Source organism: Dromiciops gliroides, chromosome 4 (assembly GCF_019393635.1).
Source record: "Dromiciops gliroides isolate mDroGli1 chromosome 4, mDroGli1.pri, whole genome shotgun sequence".
Taxonomy (NCBI): Eukaryota; Metazoa; Chordata; class Mammalia; order Microbiotheria; family Microbiotheriidae; genus Dromiciops; species Dromiciops gliroides.
In genome coordinates, this window is record NC_057864.1 from 131170665 (window position 1) to 131178105 (window position 7441).

General features: G+C 37.9%; 1 protein-coding gene across 2 annotated transcripts in view; it reads right to left on the reverse strand.

Moving 5' to 3' along the window:
• CNST (consortin, connexin sorting protein) overlaps positions 1–7436 on the reverse strand; it is a 103350-nt gene extending 95914 nt beyond the window's left edge. Inside the window, exons 1-2 of one of the 2 annotated variants that reach the window (XM_044005423.1) lie at positions 7176–7436; positions 545–641 (exon numbers count right to left, since the gene is read on the reverse strand). The gene's annotated coding sequence lies outside the window, so the exon portion shown is untranslated. The remainder of the gene's footprint in view (positions 1–544; positions 642–7175) is intronic. The other variant, XM_044005424.1, reaches the window with a different exon arrangement.
• Between the last annotated feature and the right edge of the window lie 5 nt (positions 7437–7441).

Genomic DNA, 7441 nt, shown 5'->3' on the forward strand with positions numbered 1-7441 from the left:
CTAGGCACTAAACTACCTAGCTGCTTATATTAAAGATATCAAAATACAAGTAAAAATAAATAATTTTTTTCACTTTTAAAGAAATAAATTTTGTAATTTCTCTGGTCAGCAAAATTTCTACTAAATTCAGTGTTTTCAACAAACTTGAAATGGGTTAATGGGGTTAGAATACTAGGCAAAAGGTCTAACCAAGTCCTACATTAAGGAAATTCTACCCAATGCAGATCTAAAATGGTTGTGATAATTATAGCATGAGGGAGTTAGTTGCACAGGGCACTGAAAGGTTGTTCTTGCTAGGGTCACCAGGGTAGTACATATAAGAAACCAGACTTGAACCAGGTTCCTGATTCTGTCTAGGTCCTCTGTTTATTACTTTACTATAACCTGTCATATTACATACCTCATTTGCTCTTCAGTATGCCACAAAATACAGAAACATACTGCTTAATTTATTGCAAAGCAAATTACATATTTAAAAGAAAAATATAACTGCCACACTTGAGATTGAGCCTTGCTGCCTTTAAACTTAAAAACTAAGACTTACCATTTTTAGTAAAATTTCAGAATTCAGTGAATGCAAAAATAAGAAGTTCTCTATTCAGATAGCAGTCATCAAGGAAGTACCTGGCACACAGATATTCCTGCAAGAAAATTTGGCAAATAAGACAACTACTTTAAACAATATGCGTCAGTTAGTATCAACACTTCCTAAAATAGTGACTATATAATGACAAAGTAACTATGGTAATTACTGTTGATCAAAATTATATAATTTCCCAATAACTTCTTACTATTTGTACTAAATAGCATGAAAATACTGAGAATGACAGAAAAACATCAAACTTTATCCGTATTTTGACAGAGAAACTACAATAACTAATGATGAAAAGTTCTGATAGCTGGTACAAAACATGATATCAAAACAGATACTCATGCATGATTGCACATGCATATACACACAGGTCAGAGGACAAAAAGGCTTCAGAAATCTTTCACGATTGTCAATGCAATTATAAGACTTTGGATTTTCAATAGTTTCAAATTTGTTACGAAAGAACTATTTGAAATGTCTGGAAAAACAAAAGTATTCCCTTGTTGAAAGGAAAGAATTTTCCCCAGAGAAATAATTCCTAAAAAAAGAAAAAGCAAAATCCCATAACTAAACAAGTACTTCTAGATCAGATTAACCTTTTTTTTGTGTCATGTACCCCTTTGACAGTCAGATGAAGCCTACTGACTCCTCAGAATGGTGTTTTTAAATATATAAAATATTAAATGCATAGGTTTACAAAGGAAACCAATACATATTTTGAAATAGTAATTGAAATGTTTTAAAAAACAAATTCATAGATCTCGTTAACAATATCAGATTTAGACAAAAAATGAAATGTTTAGAAATGCCCATGTGTATAACTTAACACTTAAGATGCGATTATGTGTAGTGTTATCTAGCCCAAAGCTTCTTAAACTGTGGGTCTCGATCCCATAGGGGATCATGTAACTGAGTGTGGGGGTAGCGAAAAATTTGGCAAATGTTTGATTTGTATATCTATTTGATATATCTACATACCCAGAGCTGAGTAAAAATTTCTTAGGCGAAAAGGAGTAGGGAGTAGAAAAAGTTTATGAAGGCCTGATCTAGCCACTATTAACAAAGAAAAAGAAGGCACTTTATCCAGAAAAAATGAAAACTACCAGATTACAAATTAGCTTTTAACAGATTTTTCATTTTTGTGATTCAAGAAAAATTTGGAGGTACCTTTTCCTCTCAAAAAAGAGAAATGTGTTACCAGACAAGTTCTTACTGGATCCTTTGAACTGCCTAAGATTATGAAAGGCCTCCCAAGAGATCACAATACTTTGAAATCTCTTAAAATTTTTCACCTAATGAATTACAAACTCCCTCGTTATGTTCTCCCCATCACGGTGATTCTGATGACCTGCAGATGATCATGCAAACTTCATCTTCCACGGCCTCATTCCTTATTTCCTCAACATCCTCCCCTCCCCAAAGTCCCAACCAAAAGGTATCCACCTTTTTATTTTGATATCTGGAATGCCTTTTTCAAAGAAAATAAACTTTCTTTCATCTAAAACCTTATTCCACACTCCTTCCAATTTCTCACTCTCCTTGAGACCTGGCTCCCTTCAGATGACAGCCTTCGTATGGAAACACTAGCTGTACTTTCACTCATTTCTCCCAACTCACTACTCAAGGTGGGGGAGTTGTAATATGCCTCCTTCCCCAGAGTCTGGAAACTTCCAGGTTCTCTCTCCATCATCATCGCCCAGTAATCTTTCCTTCTTTAAAACCCACAGTTACCACTAAATCAAAATCTTGGTAGTTGTCTACAAACCTCCAGGGCATACATACTCCCTTTCCTCACTGAATTCAGTACTTGGACTGATAATCTCTCTATCTCCCCAACTCCTGCCCTCATCTAGGGAGCTTCAGCACACATACTGATACTCGCTCAAATACCCGGGACTATCAAAATAGCTTGCTGGTTGGTCTCCTTGCCACAAGTCTCTCCCCATCCTTCATTTAGGCACCAAAGTGATCTTCCTAAATCACAGGTATGTAACCATGTCACCTTCCTACTCAATAAACTCCAGTGGCTCCCTTTCACCTAAATCTTTTGTTTGGCGTTCTAAGTCCCCATCTACCTTTCCAGTCTTCTTACACTTTAGACCCCACTGTCCAATGACACTGGCCTCCTTGCTGTTCCAAGAAGAAGACACTCCATCTCCCAACTCAGGGCATTTTCACTGGCTGCCCCACATTTAGAATGCTCTCATCTCTACCTGCTGGCTTCCCTCAAAGTTCCAGTTTAAATCTCATCTTCTACAGAAAGTCTTTCCCAGTTTCTCTTAATTCTAGTGCCTTCCCTATGTTGATGGTTTCCTATTTATCCCATGTATAATTTGTTTGTAGATAGCTGTTTGCATGTTTTCTACTCCATTAGATTGTGAGCTCCTGCTCCTGAGGGCAGAGGCTATTTTTTGGCCTTTCTTTGTATCCTCAATCCCTGGCACATAGTAGAGTCTTTTTTTTTTTTTTTTTTTGGTGAGGCAATTGGGGTTAAGTGACTTGCCTAGGGTCACACAGCTAGTGTTAAGTGTGTGAGGCCGGATTTGAACTCAGGTCCTCCTGAATCCAGGGCTGTTGCTCTATCCACTGCACCACCTAGCTGCCCCACATAGTAGAGTCTTAATAAATGTTTACTGACATAAACACATCTAGATTTTAAATGAACTAAAAATACAGGTGAAATATTTCCCCTCATAAACTGCTGTAACGCTGAACCAATAAAAATCTCCATTGGAGGATGCAACCATTGAATAGAGGATCACAGATTAAAGAAGAGGCCTTAGAGGGCATCTAGTTTAACCTCCCTCATTTTACAGATGAAGAAACTGCTATTGCAGAGCAGCTAAATGATTTGCTCAAAGTTTCAGAGACAGCAAATGGCAGAGCTGACATTTTTTATGTCCTCAGACTCCAAATACAACCATTTTTCAATTGCAGTATATTGTTCTATAGTACATATCTTTTACACTGACTGAAAGGAAATGTTTGATGAAGGGAAAATTAAATGTCATTGGTATTAATAAAAACATTTTCATCCATAAAGGAAAACATTTTTATACTTAGTCGTTGTTGTTTTCCTTAAATGGTTCTTGTGGCTTAAACTCAAAACTGATTGCATATAACGATTTCCAGGGATGAATACATTTATTGGTTTCCTCAGTGAAATGATAAATTGAACTCTCCACTACTCAAGAGGTAAAGTTTTATAGGATTAGAGATTTAGAAATGGAAGCCCTCTAGTCTAGTCCCCTCATTTTACAAAAAAAGTAAACTAAGACTTAGAGAGTTGGAGGCAGTTAAGGGTCACAGTGAATAGAGGATAGGACCTGGAATTGGAAAGACCGGAGTTCAAATCCAGTCTCAGACATCTACTTGACTGTGTGACCCTCAGCAAATGACTTAATCTCTGTTTGCCTCAGTTTCCTTATCTATAAAATAGAGATAACAATAACAACACACACACTTTCCAGGGTGATTATGAGGATAAAATGCTTTCCAAACCTTAAAGGACTATATAAATGCCAGCTATATTTTTTATTATTTTGTCCATGACCACATAAGTAATAAATTAGAGAATCAGGATTTGAACCTTAGTTTCTTAACTCTAAGTCAAGGGTTCTAGTCACAGCAGGACACTGCCATATTTACTTCACATTTAAGGTAACCAAACACATCAGGCTAATATTGTTATATATTATATGTAACTTATAGAACAACAGTTGATCAGCTGATAAAATAAAGTCAGTGAGAACATGGTACTCAAGACAGAGGTCTGATTTCTATTAGGATCAGTTAACTTCAGAGCCAGTTCTCAAAGAGATGTTCTTGTATGTGATCTGAGCAAGTGGTGGTTTGGTGCCAACTACCACACCTACTAGAAAAACAATACAAAACACATTCCCAGATAGTATATCAATAGCTTGATATCTATATCTTACATGTATATAGGAGAGCTTTTATAAAATAAAACCAGAAACAAAGTTGGTATTCAAATACTGCTTTTGTTGTATCACTATTAGGCTTCAAGACTATAGTAACAGTAATAATTAGACTTTGCTCGCCAACAATGCTAAAGTACAACTTTATTTCCTTTACAGAGTAACAAGAATTTTTTTTTAAATTGTGCCTGATAAGGACTTAGAAAATACAAAATGACAGAAAATTTACCTTCTGGGCAATAAAGTCCAGGTCTTGGATTTCCATCTCTTATTTCAATAGTGTAAAGCATAGAATTTAATTCATAAAGTCCTGTACAATGCCAAGGTTGGCATTCAGATGTTAAATAATAGTGATAATGACACCTCAGGAAATGACTTGGCACTCCATTCATCTTCTTATGACCCTCAGTGAACAACTACTCAGCACCTGTTTGTCCCCAGCCTTAATAAGGACACACCCAGAGGAAAAGACTTCTTGGAACTCAACCTGAACAGAAACTTCTTAGTTCCAACATCACCACACTTAATCATCACAATCCTACCTCGCTAGTTGTGATAAAATACAGAAGCCTTTCGTCTTACACATTTTCTAGTTCTTTCATAGTCTAAAGCCCATGAAAAAGAGTAGTAAAAAAGACATTTTCTTTCCCTCATTTTAAAAATGTTATTGAGAACAAAAGCAATAATAATAAACTTCAAAAAGTCAGTAGATTCTAGGAAATAAAGTAACATTGTTGAAGGTTTTGTTCTATTTGTTTCACAGGATCAAAGATTTAGAACTGGAAAAGGCCTCAGACCAGTTAGCGCAACCCCCTTACTTTATGTGTGAGGACACTTTGACCAAGGTTGTTTTAATAAAATCACACAGGTAGTGTCAGAGGTAGGATTTGAACCTAGATTCTCAGACTTCAAAGACAGTGAAAGCTCTCTACACTAAACCACACGGTCTGCCTTTTGCAGAAGAACAAAAATAGCACCGACTATAAATATCATGCAGCTCTTAAGAAAATTAAAAAGGGAACCACACCAAATTTTCCTAAATGTTGATTTTTAAGAATCATTCATTTTAGAAACAATAAAACATGTATTTATTACAATTTTCTCGACAATTCATCAGTGACTGGAACTTCTAATAAGTGAAATTTATAAAACTTTAATTCTAACAAAGTGCTTCCAACCCAACCAGAAAAATCTTCATCATAAAAATGCACATAACAATAGAAATTCATTAGTCAGCCATACACAAAACCTCATTCTTTCCCCCAGAATTAAAGGAAAATTAAATGAGTTACTAGCTCAAGCTACCAACAGGTATTGTTAAATGGGAAAACAAACTTTAGAAACACTCCTACTAAAATAAATAGGGAACTTAATGATCAAGCTCAGAAAACAGCGAATGACATTTTTTTTTTTGGAAGTTAGCTTCCCCTTCTACCATAAAACTCTACCTTTAAACTTTTTAGGCCACAAGAACTCTTTGAAAAAAAAAGTTTATAAAAATAGTAAGGAAAAATGGAACACAAAAAAAGAGTGAAGTCTGTGTATATACAGATCAGAAAGCAAAAATCAGATCCACAATAGCAATAACGAGAAAGATGTGATATCTTTTTTTAAAAAATGTCAAAAAGAAGTGCTGAAACTGGCACAAGAAATACTCGGAAAATGACTAAAGATCCTTTCGTAGGGTATTATTAACAAATCTTTAATTCAAGGAGTTTATCAGTTTAAGACAAATCCGTAGGCAATTAGATCTTCAGACTTTAGTGATTATTTTCTGAGTGATAGATTGTTTAGAAATCTTTGTCTTTTGCACTTAGATGTCAACCTTCTATAATAAGCTATAGCTTTGGTTGAATAGTTTTCTGATTTTCCCCTTCTTAATGCTAAGGACAGAACTAACCTCCTTGCTTTGCATCTCTTAACTCTGAAAACGCACTAAAAGAATTGTGGTTTGTTTTTTTTTTTCCAGTGCCCAGTAGGTAAGAAGACTGCCAAAATTTCCATTATAGCATCCTATTTTTAGAGCCTTTGGAACTGGCCATCAAAACTGCGCTCCAAAGCACAACTTGTTTGACCATCTTTAGGCTATACTTAAGCAAGAGGTTTAGCATTCTAAGTATGAGTGCCTTTCCTAAAAACAAAAACCCAAACTACTGGGATTCAATTTGATTCGGCTAACATTTTAAAGCACTTGTTTTTTCTTGCTTTCATTCAAATATAAGAACAGTTGCTGAAGAAAAAAAAGTATTTCTGCACAAAAGCATTTAAGACCACAACAATAACAAAATACTACTGGGCAAACAAGGCATTTAAACGCTCCTGGCGGGCAGGAGGAAGACGGGGATGACCTGGGAGAAAGAGGGGGGGGGCGCTTTTTGACAAGCCCAGGAAAGAGACAGCAAAGGTGTGAATGGGAGTAAACAGCAGCACCTCCCCCCTCCGTGGCCCCCCCACCTGAGAGGCAGAAGGAGAGGGGAAGACGGGGGCACCACGGGATGTGGAGGGACTCAGCCTGGCTAGTGGTCTCCTAGGGCCGGAGGGATGTGGGTGCGCGGGAAGGAGGGCTGGGGGCGCGGGGCGGAAGGCGGGCTGGGGTGTGGGTGGGCTGCTGCCGCGCTCCGAGCCTCCTCCTTTCCCCCTCTCACCTGAGAGTTCAGCTGCGGAGTCCAGGCTGCCTCAGGGACCCGGTCGGGCTTTAGCCCCGCTGGCCGACATGGCCGCCTCCGAGCTGTCACAGCGTTAGGTTCTCCAGGGGCTGCCGGGGCGCTTCTGGACAAGATCCTCCGCAGGCTCCTACAGACTGGCTCGCGGGCGACTAAGAGCCGACGAGCTGGAGGCCGCGGACCACAGAGCGCGAGTGGCTAGAGAGGCCCTCGGAGGTGCCACAACCATAGAGTAACGAGTCAGGGCG